Here is a 24,592-nt window from a genome sequence, read left to right as displayed (position 1 = left end):
TCTTGATGACTTCGAGATTTATCACTGGATTGTAATTATAATTGAACTAAATCATTTAATCACTCAGACACCGAAAGGCCTTATTATTGCTAAATTCTAGTCCAAAATATGTTAACGTTGACAAGAATCTGTTGCATTTTATCTAGTCATTGTCATATGAAAGATGGGGTAGTATATGCATCCCGAGCAAGAAAGGAAGCATGAAATAAAGAACTGTATAGAGAAAATAAGATAGATCGATAAAAAGAGAGGAAGAAAGGAAAAGGGAAGAGAGTAATGGAAAATCAAACTAATAATAAAAAATTAAAATTCATTAAAGAATGTTAGATACCAACGAACGATTTTTTTTAAAATTAAAAATCGGTCAATACTGATAATCTATATCTCAAGTGATTCATAAAAGTCAGTTACCTATTATGAATAATGGAAGGAAAGGGAGATAGAAAAATAGATAGGCGGTTGTATATATATAGATATATAGATAGAAAGATAGATAGATAGATAGATAGATAGATAGATAGATAGATAGATAGATAGATAGATAGATAGATGGATGGATGGATAGATAGATAGATAGATAGATAGATAGATAGATAGATAGATAGATAGATAGATAGATAGCTAGTCTTGGTGTCAGTTTAGATAGAGTTGATTGGTCTAGTGTTTATAACACTGACGATGTCGATCTATCCTTAGGCAATTTTTTAAGTATATTTAAAAAACATCTAGATGATCATATTCCTAAAAAGAATGATAATCGAGTTAATTATAAAACATCACCCAGACTTCCATGGATTTCTAACTCCCTCTTGCGCTCAATTTATAAAAAAAACCGACTGTACTATAAATTCAAAATAAAAAAGAATGAACATTCAAAAATTAAGTATACTTCTTATAAAAATACATTAATAAAAATCTTGCGTGCAGAAAAAAAGAAATATTACTCAATTCAATTAGAACAATATAAACATGACATGAAAAACACATGGAAAGTTATTAAGCAAGCCCTGAATATTTCAAAAAAGAAATCAAATATTACTAAAATAAGATTTAATAATCGGAATATTGAAGATCCCACAGAAATCGCCAATGTTTTAAATTCATACTTTTCTACCATAGGGGAAAATCTGGCACAAAAAATTCCACAATCTAATAAGCATTTTTCTAAATTCTTGGGACAACCTAATGCCAATTCCATTTTCTTCTATCCGACTACTATTTATGAAGTGACCGATATTGTTTCCTCCTTAAATAATAAACACAGTGCTGGTCATGATGACATAAGTAATTTTATATTAAAAGGTACCATTTCGTCTATTGTTGAGCCCTTGACACATATATTAAATAAATCTATTTTAAGTGGTATTTTTCCTAAGCAAATGAAAATTGCGAAAGTTATTCCCTTATTTAAAAAGGGAGACGAGCTTGATGCTGGTAATTACCGTCCTATATCTTTACTCTCTTCTCTTTCTAAGATTTTAGAAAGATTAATTTTTATTAGAACAACTAAATTTCTTAAAGTCAATGATATATTTACTAACTTTCAATTTGGTTTTAGACAAAAACATAGCACTATCCACGCTCTTTTAAATTTTGTGCATAAAGTAGCCCATTCTTTGGATGATCATTCGCATCTAATTGGTATATTCCTGGACTTCTCCAAGGCATTCGACACTATTAACCATGACATTTTACTTTACAAACTTTATCATTATGGAATACGTGGAATTGCCTTGGAGTGGTTCAGGAACTACCTTAAAGAAAGAAAACAATATGTTTATTTAAATAATCACATCTCTGATCAACATGACATTAATTGTGGTGTCCCACAAGGTAGTATATTAGGGCCTCTTTTATTCATTATTTACATTAACGATTTTCACAGATCATCTGACATTCTTTCGTTTATTCTTTTTGCAGATGATTCCAATGTATTTTTTGCTCACAAAAACCCTCACACCCTAGTTCAGATTATGAATTTGGAATTGCTAAATTTGACTCAATGGATACGTGCCAATAAACTATCTCTTAATTTAAACAAAACCAAATATATGATATTTAGTAATTCTATTGAATCTTTACCTTCTGACATCATCTTTGATGATACACCTTTACAATGTGTTTCCCAAATTAAATTTTTAGGAATTATAGTTGATGATAAACTTTCTTGGAAACCCCACGTTCTTAATGTGAGCAAAATATTATCTCGTAATATTGGTGTAATTAATAAGTTAAAACACTCTTTTCCTTCCGTCACATTACTCATGTTATACTCCTCTTTGATTTTACCTTACCTTAATTATGGAATATTAGCTTGGGGTAATACCCAAAATTCTTTATTGGACAAAATATTAATTTTACAAAAGAAAACACTCCGAATTATATGTAATGCACCATTTCGTTCTCATACAGATCCATTGTTTCTGAAACATAAAATCATGAAAATAAAAAATTTATATTTGTTTCAATTAGGTCAATTCATGTTTAAATATAAAAATAATTCGTTGCCACGCATATTTGATTCCATGTTTCCCCGAAACCAATCCCTCCATAACTATCCCACCAGGCAGTCAAATGAATTTCACTTGCCCCTTCTTAGAACGCTTCTAGCACAAAATACTTACTTATATACAGGTCCAAGATTTTGGAATTCCCTTGACGATGAGATTAAAGACGCCCGTTCTTTACTGTCCTTTAAAAACAAACTAAAACTTATGCTCCTAAAGTCTTAATGAATTATGTTTATTATTCTAAACTAAAATTTTGCCTTATTGCTAGTCTATTATATATGTTTATACAGAACATGACATATTTTTTCCAATTAGACATACAAAAGTTATAGCTTGTCTATACATTATATTCTACTTTTTATATTGTTTATGTGTATGTGTGTATGTCCGTATATGTGTGTGTGTGTAGGTGTGCGTGTGTATGTGTGTATTTGTATGTATGTATATATATATATATATATATATATATATGTATAATGAGATGAGGCGAGGCCAACTCAACAGATGACGCAGGACACCATTATTTGCTTTAGCTTTCGTCTTGAATTAAAAGACGAAAGCTAAAGCAAATAATGGTGTCCTGCGTCATCTGTTGAGTTGGCCTCGCCTCATCTCATTATGTTTAATATTCACAACTCAACAGCGATTGGTAGAAGTAAACTTATCATCACACTATATATATATGTATATATATGTACATGATGTGTATGTATGTGTAGACATAATATATATGCAGCAGATTAGCTTTGCATCCCTCTCCCTATCTCTATTTTTCTTTCTATATTCTAGGCAGTTGTCATCGTACTATTGTCCACCCTCATGTACCGTCCTGTGTTGTGTCGTGTATTGTCTTTTGTCTCTGAATTTCACAATCCTGTATATAAGATTTTTTTTTGCCCCTTTCGTTATCTTCATGTATTCCTTTACGTATATTTTAATATTTTTTCTATCCTAACTTTTTGAGGGGTTTACATTTTACAAGCTTTGCTTTTCAGTGGACCCCTCCATTCTTCTCATGATATATGATTATATTGATTTAATTATATTGATTATATTGATTTAAATTTGACATGCATGTTAATTTATATTTGAATCACTTATTGAATATGTATATTATTTATTCAATGTTGAATTTTGTTCATGCTTTTATTTGAATTGAATTGATTTATCATGTAATTATTTGTATTATGTTGAAGAATGAAAATAAATTGAATTGAATTGAATAGATAGATAGATAGATAGAAAGATAGATAGAATGAGAGAAATTGAAAATAGAAAAAGAAACAGACACAGAGTGGGGAAAAGCAATACAAAATTATCGAAAAGAGAAAGCTAGAGTATAGAAAAGAAATGAACCAGAACGATTTAGATACAAATAAGAAAGAAAAAAAAAACCTTTGAGAGTATGAAAGAAAAAACAATGCTACTATACTGGTGTCAGCAAGACGCGAGATGGCGCTATTCCACTATTCTTCATGGTGGCTTTACTTCAGGTGAGTGATTTATTTCTTATTTTCATGATTGAGAAGAGTGTGATATGTTCTTGATGACTTCGAGATTTATCACTGGATTGTATTTATAATTGAACTAAATCATTTAATCACTCAGACACCGAAAGGCCTTATTATTGCTAAATTCTAGTACAAAATATGTTAACGTTGACAAGAATCTGTTGCATTTTATCTAGTCATTGTCATATGAAAGATGGGGTAGTATATGCATCCCGAGCAAGAAAGGAAGCATGAAATAAAGAACTGTATAGAGAAAATAAGATAGATCGATAAAAAGAGAGGAAGAAAGGAAAAGGGAAGAGAGTAATGGAAAATCAAACTAATAATAAAAAAATAAAATTCATTAAAGAATGTAAGATACCAACGAACGATTTTTTTTTATTAAAAATCGGTCAATACTGATAATCTATATCTCAAGTGATTCATAAAAGTCAGTTACCTATTATGAATAATGGAAGGAAAGGGAGATAGATAAATAGATAGGCGGTTATATATATATAGATATAAAGATAGATAGATAGATAGATAGATAGATAGATAGATAGATAGATAGATAGATAGATAGATGGATGGATGGATGGATGGATGGATGGATAGATAGATAGATAGATAGATAGATAGATAGATAGATAGATATATAGATAGATAGATAGATAGAATGAGAGAAATTGAAAATAGAAAAAGAAACAGACACAGAGTGGGGAAAAGCAATAAAAAACAAATGAACCAGAATGAAGAAAGATCAAAGTAAAAACAAATAAGAAAGAAAACCCTTTCGAAGATACGAAAAACGAAAAAACAATGCTATATACTACGGGTGTCAGCAAGACGCGAGATGGCGCTATTCCACTATTCTTCATGGTGAGTGGCTTTATTTCAGGTGAGTGATTTGTTTGCGTTATGAGTGTAGGGTGGGTATACTGGAGTTAGATCGCTAATTTTAGGGTTCAACTACACAAGTATAATCTTAAAACGATTTTCCGGGCTGGAAATATTTATATCTAAATAAAGAAAGGTAAATTCACAACGCAAAATGCTGAAAATTTCATCAAAATCGGATAAGAAATAAAGTTATTGAATTTGAAGGTTTATCAATATATTTTTTTAAACAGTTATATACACGTCGTCATGAATATTTAGTAGGTGGGCTGATAATGTCACATTCCCCTTTTCTTTTGTTATTACATGAAATCATAAATGTTTCATTTTTTCATACACGATTGTGTAATATGTGTCTCCATTATAGTAAAATAAGTTGCGACAGTAAATAACTCACGTACTTAATCAGTTGTCAATTTATTTATTTTAGTTCTTGGTAGAAAAATTTTGAATAAATCTTATTTCATAAAATAAATTCAAAAGAACAAGTGGGGATATGACATCATCAGCCAACCTAGTACAGGTTTGCCTAGAACCGTTTCACCGGAATAATTCAAATCTTTGGAATTCAATTACTTTACCAGATTAAATGATCAATTGCGTAATCAACAATCATCTATAGACAACTTAAAAATGACCTTAAACGATGCTGACCAATACTCTCGTCGAAATTGTATAAAGTTCTACGGTGTTGAGGAGATGAACCGTGAAGGGAATTCCCGTACGAGTGAAAACACCGATGACGTCATATGCAAGCTTGTGACTGAGCGTCTCGGGGTATCCCTGACCCCGAATGACATTGACCGGTCACACCGGATCGCTGCTCCCAAACGTGACGAAGCAACCGAATCCACATCCGGCACAGCGCGAGCACCAAATAGGAAATCGAGACCAAGAGCGATAATAGTGAAGCTCACCACTTATCGCAAGAGAGCTGAAATCCTAAAGATGCGCAGGAAGCTGAAGGGAAGTGGTATCGGGATCGATGAAGCATTGACGAAGACCAACCAGGATCTACTCTATGCAGCTAAACAGCATCAGAAGGTGAAAGAAGCATGGACTTCAGATGGACGCGTAATTGTCTTACTACCGGCAACCAGAGGAAATACCATCAAACGTGTGATTCATAGCAAAGAAGAATTGAAGAAATTATGATGAAAGAATGATTATGACAAGAACATAACACCGACATAACATCACTGGACAGAGACAATGAAATGAATGAGAACAATGAAAAAAAAGTCATGAACACATAACTGTATATTCATTTTTTTTCCACTGATGCATTTCATGCATTCTTTGTTATATTTTTGGTTTCGTTCTCCCCCCCCCCCCAATTTTCAAACTACATTTTATTCAGTTTTAGTATTGGTCTATTTGCAAAGACCATTTTAATGTGATTTTGATTTACTGTTTGTTAGTCTTTTTTTATTTTGCGTTTATTCTAATACTTATTTTGTTGTTGTTGAAAAATTACATGCCTGTTAATTTGTGTTCTGTTTTCCCATTCTACTCTATCAATAATGATGATTTTCTTAACTGTGTAAATCAAACTAACAATCAACTTATAACATATGATGATTTTAATAATATGAGTGAAGATATAAGACTAAATGATTCTGCTCCTATTCTCGATTTTGAATTTGATCAACAATATGTAAATGATTGCAAATACTATTCCGACGATGACTTCAAAGAATCTATTGACCCTAATTTGGTACAGTTCAGTGCTATCCACTTTAATTCGAGGAGCATGGTAAAAAATTTCGATCAAATTTCTGCGTACCTGAGCAGCCTTTCTTTCAATTTTACTGTTATAGGTATAACTGAGACTTGGTTAAACTCAGAAAACGAAAATCGGTTCATATTGGATGGTTATAACTTTATCAATAATAATAGAAAAGACGGTAGAGGAGGAGGCATTGGAGTATATTTAGATGAACGACTACTCTATCAATTACGCAATGATTTAAATCCGACATGTTCTTCGTGTGAATCTATTTTCATTGAAATCAATATACCTAATGTTAAAAGTATTATAGTTGGAATAATCTATAGGCCCCCGAAATCTAATCTTCGTCAATATGCTGAATATTTTTCCGATTTATTGCAAAAACTTTCAAAAGAAAACAAACAAATATATCTACTTGGAGATTATAATATCAATTTATTGAATATGACTTCAAATAGTACTACCAACTTAATGAATACAATTGCACAATATGGCTTTTATATCAAAATTAACTTGCCAACTCGTGTAACTAATACATCTCAATCTATTATAGACAATATATTAACAAATGAAAGTGATATTATCTCGGGTGTGCTTTATTCTCCAATAACTGATCACATGCCAATTTTTTGTTACAAGAAAGGAATTCTTAAGAATGATTCAGCCCAATATTACACTTCAAGGAAAATCAATGAATCAACGATCAATAGTTTTTTTGTTGAACTGTATAATGTTGACTGGAGTGAAGTACTAGCATGTATCGATGCTGACAAATCCTATAATTTATTCATGAAAATGTTCATCAAACTTTATGATAAACATTTTCCTCGTCAACAACAAAAAAGGAGAAGAAGAAATAGAAAACCGTGGGTTACCAACAAAATTTTAAGATTAATTAAAAAAAAGAATAAATGTTTCAAAATATTTTGCCAAACTAGACTTGCCAGTAACGAGAGAAAATTTAAAAAAATTAGAAATAAACTTATTAATATCATTCGTATATCTCGTCAAGAATATTACAAAAAAATATTATATATGAATCAGAGTAGTATAAAAAAGACATGGAAAACTATTAATGAGTTATTAGGTAAGAAGAAAAATCTAATCCCCAAAGTGTTTAATTGTAATCAAAAAATATATTCTCAACCATCTGAAATATCTGATGCATTCAATGAGTATTTTGTAAATATTGGAAAAAATATTAGTGATATGGTCCCACAATCTATTCATTCTTCTCACTTTTATTGCCGAACAAATGTGGTTGGTTCCTTCTTTTTATCACCTGTACATATAAATGAATTGATTAATATTTGTAAATGCCTTAAAAGTAGTGCAAGTTGTGGAATTGATAACGTAAATTGTAAAGTTGTTAAGCGTGTCATTTATGCCATTGCCTTGCCTTTAGCTCACGTATTTAATCTGTCTTTTGCAACTGGGAAAGTACCTTCAAAACTCAAAGAATCTAAAGTAATTCCCGTTTTTAAGAATGATGACCCCGATAAATTTGTAAATTATAGACCAATATCCCTCTTACCATGTTTCTCCAAATTGCTTGAACGACTAGTATATAATCGATTACATAAGTTTTTAAACAGTAATGATATCTTAAGTGATTCTCAATACGGATTTCGACCCACTTATTCCTGTGAGCATGTTCTTTTAAAAGTTAAAGAAAAAATAATGAATTCATTTATTGCTGACGAACATATAATTGGGGTCTTCTTAGATCTATCTAAAGCTTTCGATTCTATGGACCATTCATTACTTTTATTTAAACTTAATATGGAGTTCGAGGGATCGCGTTAGACTGGTTTAGGGATTATCTTTTAAATAGGGTTCAACATACATTTGTCCACGGTGTCTTATCTTCTTCATTAAATGTTTCCGTTGGGGTACCGCAAGGATCAATTTTAGGCCCCTTGTTATTTCTTTTATATATAAACGACCTTTGTAAGTCATCTAATTTGTTAACCTTTTATCAATTTGCTGATGACACAAGTATTTTTTATTCTTCTAAAGATTTAAATAATACCATCCACATCCTGAACAATGAACTCCAAAATGTTTCCGACTGGTTGAAAGCAAATAAGTTGTCCCTGAATATCAATAAAACTAGATGCATCTATTTTAATAAAAATAAATCTTTAACACGAACCCATACTGACAAATCTAATAATTATAATCCAATTGACAACGCTCATATTCACATTTATATCGACAATAAACGTATCGAATTAAGTAATTCCATTAACTTTTTAGGTGTCACATTGGATAATCTTTTGAGTTTTAAGTACCATATGATAAATGTATTACATAAGATAAGTAGGAATACTGGTTTAATTTACAAACTTAAGCATAGTTTACTTCATAAAAATCTGATAACTCTATACCATTCCATAATTTTCCCTTATTTAAAATATTGCAATATTGTCTGGGCTACCAATGTAACCTCACATGAATTGGACTCAATATTCAAAATTCAAAAGAAATGTTTAAGAATAATTACCAATTCCCATTACCTAGCACCATCCGCACCTTTATTTAAGAAATTGTCTTTACTTAATATATATGATATTAATAAGCAAGAACTCGCAATATTTATGTATAAGTACAAGAAGAGGTTGTTACCCACTCCTTTTTCAGATCTTTTTCAATACAATAATCAAGTTCATAATCATAATACCCGTTCTTCCAATAAATTTCATTTATGGTCTATCAAGTCTAGTCACGAAGCTAAATCATTGAGTTATGTAGGTCCCAAACAATGGAACGAGATTCCCCAAATAATAACTAATTCACAATTTATATCATCCTTTAGAAAACAGTACAAAAATTTTCTAGTAAATGATTATTAATTTTCGCAGTTGATATCAATGCATTACTTGTACCATATCTACCCCCCCCCCTCCTTCGATTTGTGTCTTTTTGTATTCTTTGTTGTTGTTTTTTTCCTCCTTTTTCCTACATTGTATTTACTATGATGATATGACATTCTGTTTTTTTTTATTCAATATTGTTGTCGTTTTACTATGTTTTGGCGATCCAGCCTTACAGGTTTCATATAACCTTCATGGAAAGCCACGCAATTTATTTTATTATCTAATCACATTATTTGATGTTTCTTTGTATTTTTATCTTATTTTGCGAAATAAAGATTGAATTGAATTGAATTGAATATGTGTCTCCATTATAGTAAAATAAGTTGCGGCAGTAAATAACTCATGTACTTGATCAGTTGTCAATTTATTTATTTTAGTTCTTGGTAGAAAAATTTTGAATAAATCTTATTTCATAAAATAAAATACAAAAGAACAAGTGGGGATATGACATCATCAGCCAACCTAGTAAAGGTTTGCCTAGAACCGTTTCACCGGAATAATTCAAATCTTTGAAATACAATTACTTTTTTATTTGTTGCCCGATTTTGATCAAATTTTCGTGATTTTGTTTTGTGAATTTTATTCTATTTATTGAGATATAAATATTTCTAGCGCCTGGACCATCCCTTTAACAAATTAAGACAGAAGTCTCTCAGTTCAAGATTAGGGTAGAACTGCCCAAGAGCACAAGACCCACTTTATTCCCCTCTCCTTTCCAAAATCATCTCACATAATTATTGACCAACCTTTTAAGCAAATATTGTATCCTCTGATGGGCGGACATACACTCTATCCACATTACATGAAACATAGAACAAATTAATGACCAATCAGCAAAGAGTGTATAGTGTATATTTTGTATACAGGTACGTTAGATTCATAAATAGGGCAGTGTATCAATGTCTGTAACAGAGAACATGACTGCACAGAGAATCATTGAAGCATCCATGTCTAAACAAAGAAGTGAAATTTACAAAGACTGAGCAGATGAACTGAATTCCATCAAACATTCCAACTTGTTTATAGAAAGTTCTCTGACCTATAGAATACTAAAGTGAATCTAACCTGTACATGACTTGTATGTAATAAAAAATTCTCTGACCTGTGAAAATAAGGCTCTAGATTAGTATAATATTTCTATGGTGATTTCTTTCTAATTTCCATGATTGAGAGGAGTGTGATATGTTCTTGATGAATTTGAGTTTTATAATTAGATTAGGCTTATAAATTGAACTATCATCGAATCATCCAGACACTGAAAGGCCCTACATTGCAAAGTTCTAGTAGAAAATGTGTTTATGTCGAGAAGCCCTGTAAAGCAGGGCCCGCTGGGAGAAACGTTTTCAAAACTAAAGTGGCTTCCCTGGGTAAAATATGACGTTATTATTATTATTATTATTATTATCATGAGCAATTTTGACAGTCAGTGTACTGAGTGAGTGATTGAGGAGTAGAGATGTACAGCACCTAAATACTTATATATTTTGGGTTGGCATCGATGGAAAACCGGGCAAGACAGGCCAGGAAGAAGACTCCTCTTATAGCTCCACAACATGGCTCTGACACCAGTAAGGTATATTTACCCGTTTTAGCAATATTTCTTCGATCCATCCATAGTTGTTCCTTTTAATGTATATCAACCAGAAATAGGGCGTGGCACCCGAACTAAACTCAGAATCATTATAGGCAATTGGTTAAGTTCATATTTTGCTAAAGATGAGTGGAAGTAACCATTTGAGTAATTTGATTAATTTAAATTTGATCATTTGATGTATTTTATATTTTTGCTATATACATGTATATATTCATATCATTTTGCCATAAAGAAGTCAACCTGCTAAAGGGTTTTGCTTTGTAAAGAGAATAATGTGCCCTGATAAGTAAGAATGTGCTATATGGGCAGATGTTTTGTTTTCCTTCATAGATATTGGAAAAGGAGCCATTTAATTTATCCTATTTAGGTTATTTTCAGTTGAAAGAAAATTGATAAAAGGAATAGAAGCATGTCTATGTTTCTTGAATAAACCTGCACTTTGTATATGTAGCTTTACCAGGCAATATGTGTTTTTGGTTTAAATTGATGATGTGATCCAGTTATAATATTCATATTGGTGCAGTTTACGATTATAAAATGTTATTTTCCTGATTTATCACAAATGTTCCGGTATGTCATGCCATAAAATTTTTTAAAGAAGATTATATTTATATCTATATTTAGAATAATCTCAACTTTATGCTGTGACCTGTAGGCTGTATATATATATATATTGTTTTTAACAGCGGTCAGGCAGCTGGGTTCCGATGATTCGAATTCTAATTCTGGGACAAGTCCTCCAGGATGGACTCTGTTCAACCGCCAAGATGCGAGTCTCCGTCTACTAGACGCGTAGCATCGGTGTAGTTTTTATAATCACTACGACCAGCTTTCGTCGAGGATGGAACGCGACATGTGTTCATTGAAGGCCTGATGTAAGAATAGTCCATATGAGTTGATAACGTTCGCGGATACTTATGTTTTTGTTAATTGATTTAGCTGCAGAATCATACAGCGCAATTAGCAATTTCTTTGAGATTTTATAGTAATCTAAATCATGAGCTCAAGTATAAGTTGGCCACTTAAATTATTGCAGTACACCAGTTTACTTATACCAAAAAGGAATAATTGTTTTTCGTAGGAAGAACTGGGAAGTGGTTATGTACACAATTCACTATTTGGGAGCATGATTGATAGATTGTCATCTGAATATTTAGGTCAGATTGAAGCATTTACATTTGAGCTTGCATGTATATTATTTATGTAATTGGAGATTATATTGTTTAATTTTTCATGTGGAAATCAATGAGATAATATTCATTCTGAAAAGGTTGGAGAAAACCAACTGAAGATATTTTATTAATAAATCACAATTTCATGATTTGAATATATATATATCAACGCATTGGATTTGATTTATTATTGTTGTGTAAATTCTTCGTCCACATATCTATATAACCAGAATAGCATCTATCGCCAGATAATGCAAAATAGGGTATGAATCTGACAATCAATATCTCAATTGATTCATTTTTGATTATCGATCAAAGTCAGATTTCCAAACTTTTTTGAGGAGTTTAGTCACTCACCTCATTGACAAGTAAAGCCACCATGAAGAATAGTGGAATAACGCCATCTCGCGTCTTGCTGACACCAGTAGTAGTCACTGAGAGATCAATGGGAGTAGTATTGTGCTGTTTTTACTTCGTTCTTTCTTCGTTCTGGTTCATTAATTTGTTTTGTATACTCTAGCTTTCATTTTTTCATTATTTATTTTTATTGCCTTTCCCCCACTTTGTTTCTGTTTGCTTTCTATTTTTTAACTTTCTCTCATTCTACCTATATATCTTTCTATCTATTTATCTTTCTTTCTATCTATCTATCTATCTACCTATCTATCTAACCGTCTATCTATTTATATATCTCACTTTCCTTCAATTTTTCATAGTAATTGATTTTCATGAATTACATGAGATATTGATATTGATATTGAGATATTGATTATCAGTTGAATAGTACGGGGTTAGCGATAGTCCGGGGTTAAGAAAATCCTGTGTAAAAAGGGTATTCGTGTCTGCTTACTCCTTTGCTTTCATCATCCCGATCTAATCTGATTGGTCGTCACAACTCTCTAGATAATGCCCTTTTTGTCTCCTTATAGTGTTGCTGTTAAATGTCTGTTCCACTTTATATGTTTGTAATTTTGCCTCAGAAGAAGATTCTGCTAGGATCGAAAGCTTAGGCCCCTTTTGACTCTCTAATTTACTCAATTGGCTCTCTTTTATTAGATAAGCAGTTTTCAACAGCTTCTTTCTCAATTTTTATTTGTAAATACTTTGTAAATATAATTGAAATGCATGATTTTGAATATGTTATGTTCTTTGATAGTGTCCCCAATACCCGAATTAGGGTGACATGGGTAAATAAAATCATTGTCATTGTTCCCTCCAAAATGAAAATCCTGGCTAAGCAGTTGCCCCCCCCCCCCCCCCGGGCCTGTGATACCCCCACCATCCGGATGTCGATATACAAAAGTGATGCAATAATACTGATGCAATCGTCCAATGAAGTCTTGGCTTGAGACATTTTTTTAACAGTCAAGTGATCAGTTTGGAAATTATTTTTGCAGTCTTACCCAGAATCTTAAAATGAAAATTGCTTGTCACAATAATGTAAGAACGAATTTTCTTCGCAAGTATTGCAGTTCATGTTATCACTTATTCTTAGTTTAAATTTAGAATATTGTTAAAAAAGGGAAAATAAGTTTAATTTTAAAGACTAAGCCACATGTGTTTACAGGCATAATAGCAGCGCACGTGTATTTTGTGTGTGTGTGCTGCATGCCATCGGCATCATACCGTATATATCACGCACCGGCGCGGTATCATTGTCAGCTCAATCGTGCTGCAACCTGGACCTGTCCTGGTTATATTCTTTACAGTGAATTCTAGTAAGTTATTACAACTAATCTACCATTAAACAATTACATTTATGTTGTTCATGTATTAAGAAATATTTTCTGAATTGTATGTGCAAATACAGATTGAAATATTGCAGAGATGAATATGGGATTGGGAAATGATTGTTACCTCGCTCGGCTCGGCTCGGGTGTCCTGCGCGGTCTCGTCTCTCTCACCGGGGGAGGGGGTGTGGTAAGTGATATGGGTGGAGCGTGCGTGGCGGAGTAAAAGTCATATAGTTTCTTTTGTTTGTGTGTAGCCTATGTTTATTATAAATTCCTCAAATTATTTTGAGAAATGTTGACTGTTGTAAAAAAAAAAAATCATGTCGAGGGGCAAATAAGTTTTTACTTTAGCTCTATATGTTTTCATGACTGCATGAGATTCATAATCATATGATAATGTATGACTATGAATAGTATTACTATTACTTAGTATGGGCCTGGAGACTAACGTTAGATTAATCAGTTAAAAAGCCTCTAACGTTAGCTAGGCCTAACGTTAGATCTACGGCTCTACGACTACATTAGGTTTAACGTCAACCCACGGAGCCCACTCCTTCAATGAACAAGGTTATGATATAACCCCGTGGGGGGGGGGACTCGACCAAAAAAGTAGTGGGTATGTGCCGTGGGCGAGACAAAAACGGGGGCCTTGGAGTGTGCTTATTGTAAAAAGGAGGGTCCTCGGAACTACAAATGTTTGTGAAAACGGGGGGTCCTTGGAACGGGTCGCCTGCGTGTGATTGCGTATGCATCCCTATGGAACGTTCATGCAGCTAGCCCGGCGGCCCGGGTGCGCTAGCGCAGAGGGGATGGTCGGACAGCACTCTGCGGCCGCTTTTCACAAAAAATGCGGCTTATTGTAGCAGATCAATGCGGACGGAACGGCGTAACGGAAAATATGCGAAGCTTTGGAGCGGATTTCTTTCTTCTTTTGTCTCGATACGCGATAAGAAGAAAATTATATGCTTTGGAGCGGCTTTCTTTGTTCTTTTGCTCAATAAGACAAAAATGCTATGCCTTGGAACGGAAATTTGAGTGTGAAAATGGGGGTCCCCTCCGCGGTACATACTCACTGCATTATATACTGAGTCCCCCCCCCCCCCCCCCCGGGATATAACCTTGTTCTCAGTTACATCTCCATGTGTGGCAAAATAAGGTTGGCAATGTTTGGCTATTTTCTCTTTTTCTTTGGGACAAATGCTTGATTTTTTTACACTATCAGTTTCCAATACAGCTTTTCATCATATAACTTGGCTCTAAAGTAAATTTGATTTTTTAATTATTTTTTTCTTAATTAAAAATAGAGATTGAAAAATGAAGATTTTCTTGCCATATTACTTTCCACCAATAGAGGGCTTACACAAAATTATGCCCAAAATTCAAGTTTTTGAGCGCTCTGGTGAATACAAAAATTATTCCCAAGTTACTAATGAATAATGAATTGCAACTCTATGGAAATTAGTAATTTTGGTCACAAAAGTGATATTTTAATGATTTTTTAAAGTGTGTGCTCTGTACAGCATTGGCATATGTAGATACCTGTAGATTCCCCACAGGCAGGATGGTTGCAGTGAGCGAGTACCGGAGCCCAGGGGCCGATTGCATGAAAGGGTCTTTGACTTTGCAAGAACCGTCTTTCATGTCGACCATTTATTATGATGCGCCATGTGAAACACATTTTCAATAAATTACCTGCAAACATATTTTATTCATCCGTTTAAGTAAACAAAATCTCTGTTTATAAAATAATGTGATATATCATGAAATTGTATACAAATTGATTTAAATATTAGCTAACAAATTTTATTTGTTTATCATACATTCCATAGGGACAGTGATTTTCCGTTTCTAAATATTGCCTTTTCCGTTTCAGAAAATCTCAAATTCCGTTTCAGGATGTCTGAAACGGATATTCCGTTTCCCCATAGACTTTGTGTACATGAAAAAGTGACGATTCCGTTTACATAGAAAACCAATACGCGATGATGTCAAAATGCTAGCGCTGTCAAAATTTGCATCTGCCAATGTACTATCATCGCTTTAAAATTCATTTAAATCAAAGAGATTCGAGCTAAAAAACTATCAACATAAATAAATCCTCACCTTTCATATTATTACTATTAGCATTATTTTATGGTTAAATGAGGTTTTATCACTGATTTGGGGACTTTTCGGACATGGTTTTGATCAGTCGACGACTTCCTCCTATCCGCCATTTTGGATTTGTTGAATCACCGTGATCATGATATTATGACCGAACGCAGAGGGCAGCAACACACGGCCGTATTCTGCCTTATATGCAGACGTGAGTGTAAACTAATTTAGATACGATCGAGGGGCTCGAGTGTAGGTGCGATGTGTTGATTGTCATGATTGTTGTAGCAAAGTGAGATCGTGTTTTTTCCAGTTGATATTCGTATTCTATTGAGGATTTGGGAGTAATTTTTGTTGCTATTTTGTGCATTTTGAGAAAAAACATGTTTTCCGTGATTTTCCGTTTGAAAAGCCACTTTCCGTTTCAAAAGGCCGATTCCGTGAATTCCGTTCGTTTTCCGCGATCGCGGAAAATCACTGTCCCTAATTCCAGAGATATCCCGCATACAGCGCATCATAAAAGATGGGCGACACGGAAGACGGTCCTTGGAAAGACCCTTTCATGCAATCGGCCCCTGGACTCGTCCATGTAATACGAGGCGGACATATGCTCTCCATAATGGGGTAGAATGCGGTTGCAATAGCATGTAGCACTAAAAATAAAAGGGGAAAATGTAAATTATGCACTTACCTCGATTATGTGGATGAAGGTCTATCGTGAGACACAGAATCCTGACATCGAGGCACAAACTGGACCCTCAAAAAAAGGAAAAGTTCTTTATTTATATTTAATTTATATTTTCCCCTTTTATTTTTAGTGCTACATGTAATTGCGACCCCATTTAAGAGAGTATATGTCCACCTCCTATTACACGGTAAAGTCCTAATGGGCTCCGGCCCGCAAAGCGGGCCGGAGTTCCCTGGGTTAGTCTAACGTTATAGATCTATAATATATATTTAGAAAGATTTCCAACGTTAGAACTTGTAGAAGAATTTATTACTAATCCCTTAGTGATTGTAAATTATGAAAGAAATATTGAGAGATTGATGTCTAATAAAATTGGAATAATCAATTAAAAAGTTTTGTATGAATTTTGATTCAATTGTGATTTTGTGATCTTAAGTATTATTAAAAAAAAAAACTAGCGACATGTAGTTAGAACTATACAATAATGTAGGCCTGGTTCCATGACATTTGCTCCGGCGACAATTACTCCGCTGTAATTATTCCACACACTTGAATGAGTGACTAGGCCGATCATGCCCATATAACTGCAATCCTTGATTTGTAAACAATTACCATATAATAATAATAGGCATTTATGCAGTGCCATCTATCTTGAAATATTCTATTCCGAGGCGCAATGTTATTATTCCCCCGGCTTTAGCTCAAGCTGCATATCCTAAGCCTAATGTATTACCTAACATAAAAATCAAAACCCTATCCCTTTCTTTCCTTTTGAAAGTCGCAACAAATATGTTTAATTCTATTAATTGGAATATGTCCCAATATGTTGTGCATGCAGAAGTGAGGACCTTTTTTCCCTTGTCATAATTTCCTTGAAAAAATATGCCCTGCCCTTAAGGAAAATCCTGGATCTGCCTTAAGTCTGTAACAAGTTTCAATCTGCATTTGAATTCATCAAAGTGTGCATTTATCAGTATAAGAATGATAATTTCCTAAGAAGTTTTCGAATTAAACATGCTAGTATTAATAGCTTTATTGCAATTTGATTTACACTATATATCAGGCTTTGACATGGAATAATTTTGCTTTACAAATTTGAATAGCATATCTGGTCATAAGAGAAAAGCTCTCAACTACCGGTAAGTAATGTACAGTCCTACACTGTATGTAGAAATATGCTATACAAAAGACTTTCTGCGTAGCAGTCTTTAAAGATAAATGGAAGTAGTTGCAGTAAACAGTGAATTCACGAGAAAGTCTGTAAAACCAGGCTTACCGGTAATTGTCACTATATCATCGAGGATATAGATCTGGTAGTTACATAAACTGAACTTTGTGAAATCTTGAAATCTACGCTGGAAAATGTTCACACTGAAGATCACCAACACAGATAAGCGCACGTGGGACAGTGTATTATTATTCCTTTAAATGTCGGCCCGACACTTGACCCGAATCCTGTGCTTATTTGCTAATCTCTCAGCAATTACACAATTTCTTTCAGAATTCTTTGGCATACATGTATATTAACAGACACTTTGGTGGTCATTTTATTGGATTCTGTACGAACTCATTTTGAAATCGTTACCACAACTGGCATTTACAGTCAGTCCGCAAGCCCTGAAAAAGTAGCTTCTTTTATCCAAGTGATATTCATGACTAGAGGGTTTTTGCATAGTTAATGAGCTTGGTGCGAACCAAAACACCTCTTTTTATTCGGCCATTGCTGCTCTAAATATTGACCAAATTTCATGTTTTTGATATCTTTGTAAAGAAGAAGAATCATTCTTTCAGGTCATGTGTTTTGATTTTTTAAAGGATGTTGTAATATAGGAAAAACTTTTGATCTAAATCATGAAACAAAATATTTTTTTTTCATGCAACAAAAGTTGTTGTTTTCACACTTAATTTCTGTTTGGGCACAAATGATTTTTAAATCATGATAAAGCTGAAGATCTAAGCTTTAATATGATATAATTTTTATAAGAAGATGTATTTTAGATGGGTCAGCAGCCAGCTTTTCATAGGCCAAGTACATTTAGCAGCTCAAAAACAAGAATACTGCGCTCTGATTGGTCATAGAGACCACAAACCCACGCAAATTCCAATGTTCCCCACACTGGGCCTCTGCAAGGTCACACTCACCATGTGGTAATCTCTTCAAATTACCCGCGCCAGTTGTTCTGTAAACATTATTCAGCCAATCAGAACTCTGGATTTTATGTTACTCAGAAATTTCAGAAATCTCGTCTTGCATCTTGATGGAAAAAGCTGGCTGCTGACCCATCTAAAAGATGCCACATTACAAGAGTGACATTGTAAGAAAGTAAAGAGTTTGAGCTTTCTGGTGATATAAATAATGTTGGTGCCTAAAGCACAAAATGTTGCACAATTTGCAAGTGAAAACAGAGGAAGTAAATTCTGTTTGATGTATCTTTGCAGGTAAAAAAATCACTTATTTATCAAAATATTTCATTCAAAAGAAATGACCAATATAAAAGAGTAACATTTACTCTTGCCCATGGTACAAAATTAATCAATATTACTCAAGGAGAAAGTGGTTAAATTCTTTGAGAAAGAAAGTCTCACAATTCACGAGATTTTGCAGGGACATGAATTCAGCCACGAGAGGACTTGGATAAATCTTGCTCATTTGCTCATTAACACAGGGGCTTGCGGACTGACTGTTTATCTTTAAAAAATGTGGAGCAAATTGCGATGCAATACCAGGAATATTATTCCCTGTTTGAGAAAGTTTATCCGAGGTTGGTATTGCAGTTGCTAATACTGATATAATAGTTTTGCCAGTTCAACCGAGGGTTTATAATCCCACTATGCTTTCAAATGAAATGCCTGATTTATTTGTTTTATATCCTACTTTTGATAATTTAAAACCAAAATCTATGCACTGAGATTGCAAAGTCTGGTTACTTGTGTTGAATTACCTACTTTTCTCCAAGCCACCGTGCTCATGGGAACACGGATTAGTCCCTGCGCCGACGCATCACAGGACTTCCCGTGAGAGACAGCTCACTGGCCAGTGCGCCTGAGAGTTTAGCTAAATATCCAGTTTTATAAATAATGACGTCAGAATATTGGTATAGCGAAAAATATATTGAGGTCTGACATCATGCAACATTATAGTTGAAATATGTTTGGTCACATGATGCTTTTTGAACCATTGAATCACTATACAGGATTTAATCAATGTAGGATATAAAACCATATGGAAGTACCTCCCAATTTGGAGCTTTGTGGCCCAGTAGATTAGTCTCCGGACTTTGAAACAGGGTCGAGGGTTCGAATCCCAGCCATGGCATAATTTCCTTCGGCAAGAAATTTATCCACATTGTGCTGCACTCGACCCAGGTGAGGTGAATGGGTACCCGGTAGGATTTTCCTTGAACGCTTTAGCGCCTATTAATATGGCGGCTCAGCTACAGCCGGTGTAATAATATGATAGTGATACCAAGTATCAAAGTGCAGTTGAGTATATGCACCACACAGAGATCCCCTTTGTGAGTTGGTCAACCTTGACCATATGACTATTCTGCATGGGAGATGCACGTGTGTGTTACATGGCAGGTGGATGTCGGGACAACAGGAGAGGTGAAAGTCACCTTCTCTTTTTAAGCCATAGTTGGGGAAATAATTTGATCAGCTTCAAGAGCATAAAGATGCTATATTTTTAAGCCTCTTATAATTTTTATATCCTCATAATTTACCCATAAATAACTCAGGGACTTTTAATAGTAAAGGCATGGAGCTATCAACTTGGTAAAGGCCCATTTGGATGATAAAACAACTATTCGCTACTCAATACATTCATACCACACTATTAAAGTAGATATAAATAGATTTAGATAAGTAGATATTTAAATAGATTTCCTCTCAAAAAAAAAGATTATTTCAAAATTAGTTACGGCTTGAAAAAAAAATTAAAAAAATAAAATCATTTAAATGTATTTGATAAAAGAGAGAAGATGATAAACCATTTTTTAATGCAAAAAATATTAGGTGTTATTGGCCATAGCTTGTACAAGAACGTAAAAAAAACGAGTTTGCAAGTGGCACTCCATTGAAGTGTGATCTATAAAGTTGGCATTTGTATTTTGTAAAGGGTTATGTTAGCATAATCATATGTCGTTATATATCTGGCCCTTATTTAAGGGATGGTCCGGGCTTAAAATATTCATATCTAAATAAATAGAGTAAAATTCACAGAGCAAAATGCTGAAAATTAGTTCAAAATCGGATAACAAATGACAAAGTTATTGAATTCTAAAGTTCATCAATATTTTGTGAAAACACTTCATCATGAATATTCATTAGGTGGGCTGATGATGTCACAGCCCCACTTTCCTTTTTCTTATGTTATTATATAAAATCATAAATGTTTCATTTTTTTCATGCATATGTAAATGATGTGTCACCATTGTGATGAAATAAGTTGCGGCAGTAAATAACTAATGCCCTTAATCAGTTTCAATCTAATTATTTTAGTTCTTGGTAGAAAATTTTTGAATATTTGAATAAACCTAATTTCATATAATAAAATACAAAAGAACAAGTGTGGATATTCATAAAGACATTCCTAGAAGCGCCGTGGTGTAGCAGCTCTGACTCTCGCCTTGTAATTAGAGGGTCGTGTGTTCGAATCCCACCATGGCCTAGCGCCCTTTGGCAAGGCGTCAATCCACACATTGCCACTCTCACCCAGGTGCTACATTAATTGGGTACGGATAGGAAACAACCATCATTGTGATTGGTTTAGCAAGTTTGCGCCTAACAGGCTGCTTGAAATGCTATGAATCCAGTGACCGGGTAATAATAATTGTCAAGCGCTTTGAACAGTCGTAGATTGATGAAGCCCTATATAAATGCCAATTATTATTATTATTATTAGAATTGTCTCACCGGAATAATGTAAAACTTTAAAATTCAATAACTTTGTTATTTGTTATCCGATTTTGATCTAATTTTCAGCATTCTGCTTTGTGAATTTTCCTCTATTTATTGAGATATAGATATCTCCAGCCTGGACCATCCCTTTAAAGGTCAACTTTACACAAGAAAATTGTTTATTTGATTCATGAAAGAAAAATTAAACTAACATAACACTGAAAATTTCATCAAAATCAGTAGTAAATGAAAATAAAAATGACATTTTAAAGTTTAGCTTATTTTTTACAAAACAGTTTTAAATATGCACAACTCAGTGATAGTCAAATGAGAAGTTGTTAATGTCATTTACTCACTATTTCTTTCTTTTTTATTGTTTGAATAAAAAGAAAATATTTCAATTTTTACAGACATCGGGGACCAACTTGACTGAACAAAAAATTTAAAAACAATAGTAATTCCACATGTTCAGAGAGGAATAAACATTTGTTTCACATGACGATGAATGTGGAGAAAAATTTTAATAAATATTACATGTATTTCAATGCAATTACAGTAAGTGGTTGATGTTGTACAAAGTCTATGAATTATTTTTATTTTGCATCCAATTTTGATGAAACTTTCAATTTGATTATTTGATTTTTCTCTTTTTATTCAAATCAACTTATTGTTAACATGTACCCATCCTCTAATTTCCAGGGAGGGGGGGGGGGTTGAGGGGAAGGCATATTGGCAAATGCTCACATTGTCAGTCACATTATATGATTATTTATGTATCAGTTTTACAGGGTTGAAACTTTCTGTCAAGTTTGTTCTGTGAATTTAATTTGACAACCAAAGCTTTAAAGTACACTGTACATAGTGCTGTAGCTGAACCAAATGGGAGTTCACTGAACCAAACTTCCGAACCAAACCGAACGGAAAACAAGGGCTTGACTTGGTTTGGTATAAATGTCCAGCTAATTGATTTTGCCCAGTGTCAATGACCAAAATTAAAGGTCAAGTCCACCCCAGAAAAATTCTGACTTGAATAAATTGAGAAAAATCAAACTAGCATAGTGCTGAAAATTTCATCAAAATCGGATGTAAAATAAGAAAGTTATGACATTTTAAAGTTTCGCTTATTTTTCCCAAAACAGTGATATGCATAACTAGGTTAGTCAGTCGATGATGTCCATCACTCACTATTTCTTTTGTTTTTTATTGTTTGAATTATACAATATTTCATTTTTTATAGATTTGACAAGAAGGACCAACTTGACTGAACCATATGGTATTAAACAATCCTAATTCCACATGTTCAGGGAGGAATTAACCGTTGTTTTACTTGACAATGAGGAGAAAATTAGAATATTTCATATTTCATATAATAAAATGCAAAAGAAATAGTGAGTGGATGACGTCATAGTCTCTTCATTTGCATACCAGCCAGGATGTGCATAGAACTGTTTTGTGAAATAAGCGAAACTTTAAAATGTCATAACTTTCTTATTTTACATCCGATTTTGAAGAAATTTTCAGTGTTATGATTGTTGGATTTTTCTCTTTTTATTCAAATCAACTTTTTGTTGGGGTGGACTTGTCCTTTAAGGGACAAGTCCACCACCAACAATAAGTTGATTTGAATAAAAAAGAAAAATCCAACAAGCATAACACTGAAAATTTCATCAAAATCGGATGTAAAATAAGAAAGTTGTGACATTTGAAAGTTTCGCTTAAAGGACAAGTCCACCCCAACAAAAAAATTATTTGAATAAAAAGAGATAAATCCAACAAGCTTAGCATATCACTGAAAATTTCATCAAAATCGGATGTAAAATAAGAAAGTTATGACATTCTAAAGTTTCACTTAATTTTCACAAAACAGTGATATGCACATCCTGGTCGGTATGCAAATGAGGAGACTAATGACGTCATCCACTCACTATTTCTTTTGTATTTTATTATATGAAATATGAAATATTCTAATTTTCTCCTCATTGTCAGGTGAAACAGTGATTAATTCCTCCCTATATATATGGATTCAGCATTGTTTAATACTATATGGTTCAGTCAAGTCGTTCCCTATGGTCAAATCTGTAAAAAATGAAATATTGTATAATTCAAACAATAAAAAACAAAAGAAATAGTGAGTGATGGACATCATCGACTGACTCATTTGCATGTCAGTGAGTTGTGCATATCACTGTTTTGTGAAAAATAAGCGATACTTTAAAATGCCATAACTTTCTTATTTTACATCCAATTTTGATGAAATTTTCGGTGTTATGCTAGTTTGATTTTTCTCTATTTATTTAAATCAACATTTTGCTGTGGTGGACTTGACCTTTAATTTCACAAAACAGTTATATGCACATCCTGGTTGGTATGCAAAATGAGGAGACCGATGACGTCATCCACTCACTATTTCTTTTGTATTTTATTATATAAAATGTTCTAATTTTTCCTCATTGTCAAGGAAAACAACGATTAATTCCTCCATGAACATGTAGAATTAGCCTTGTTTAATAATATACATGTATGGTTCAGTCAAGTTGGTCCTTATTGTAAAATATGTAAAAAATGAAATATTGTATAATTCAAATAATAAAAAACAAAAGAAATAGTGAGTGATGGACATCATCGACTGACCCATTTGCATGTCACTGAGTTGTGCATATCACTGTTTTGTGAAAACTAAGCGCAACTTCAAAATGCCTAACTTTTTTATTTTACATCCGATTTTGATGAAATTTTCAGCGTTATGTTTGTTTGATTTATCCCTATTCATTCAAATCAACATTTTTTTGGGGTGGACTTGACCTTTAAGTTTGGTAGGGGACACCATGAATTTTAGTCATGATAAACGTGTTTATTTGTGCAAAATAAGAATTTTCCACACAAAACATTTTCAAAATCTAC

The sequence above is a fragment of the Lytechinus pictus genome, chromosome 13 (genome assembly GCF_037042905.1).
Source record: "Lytechinus pictus isolate F3 Inbred chromosome 13, Lp3.0, whole genome shotgun sequence".
NCBI lineage: Eukaryota > Metazoa > Echinodermata > Echinoidea > Temnopleuroida > Toxopneustidae > Lytechinus > Lytechinus pictus.
Note: the sequence above shows the minus strand (reverse complement) of the source record.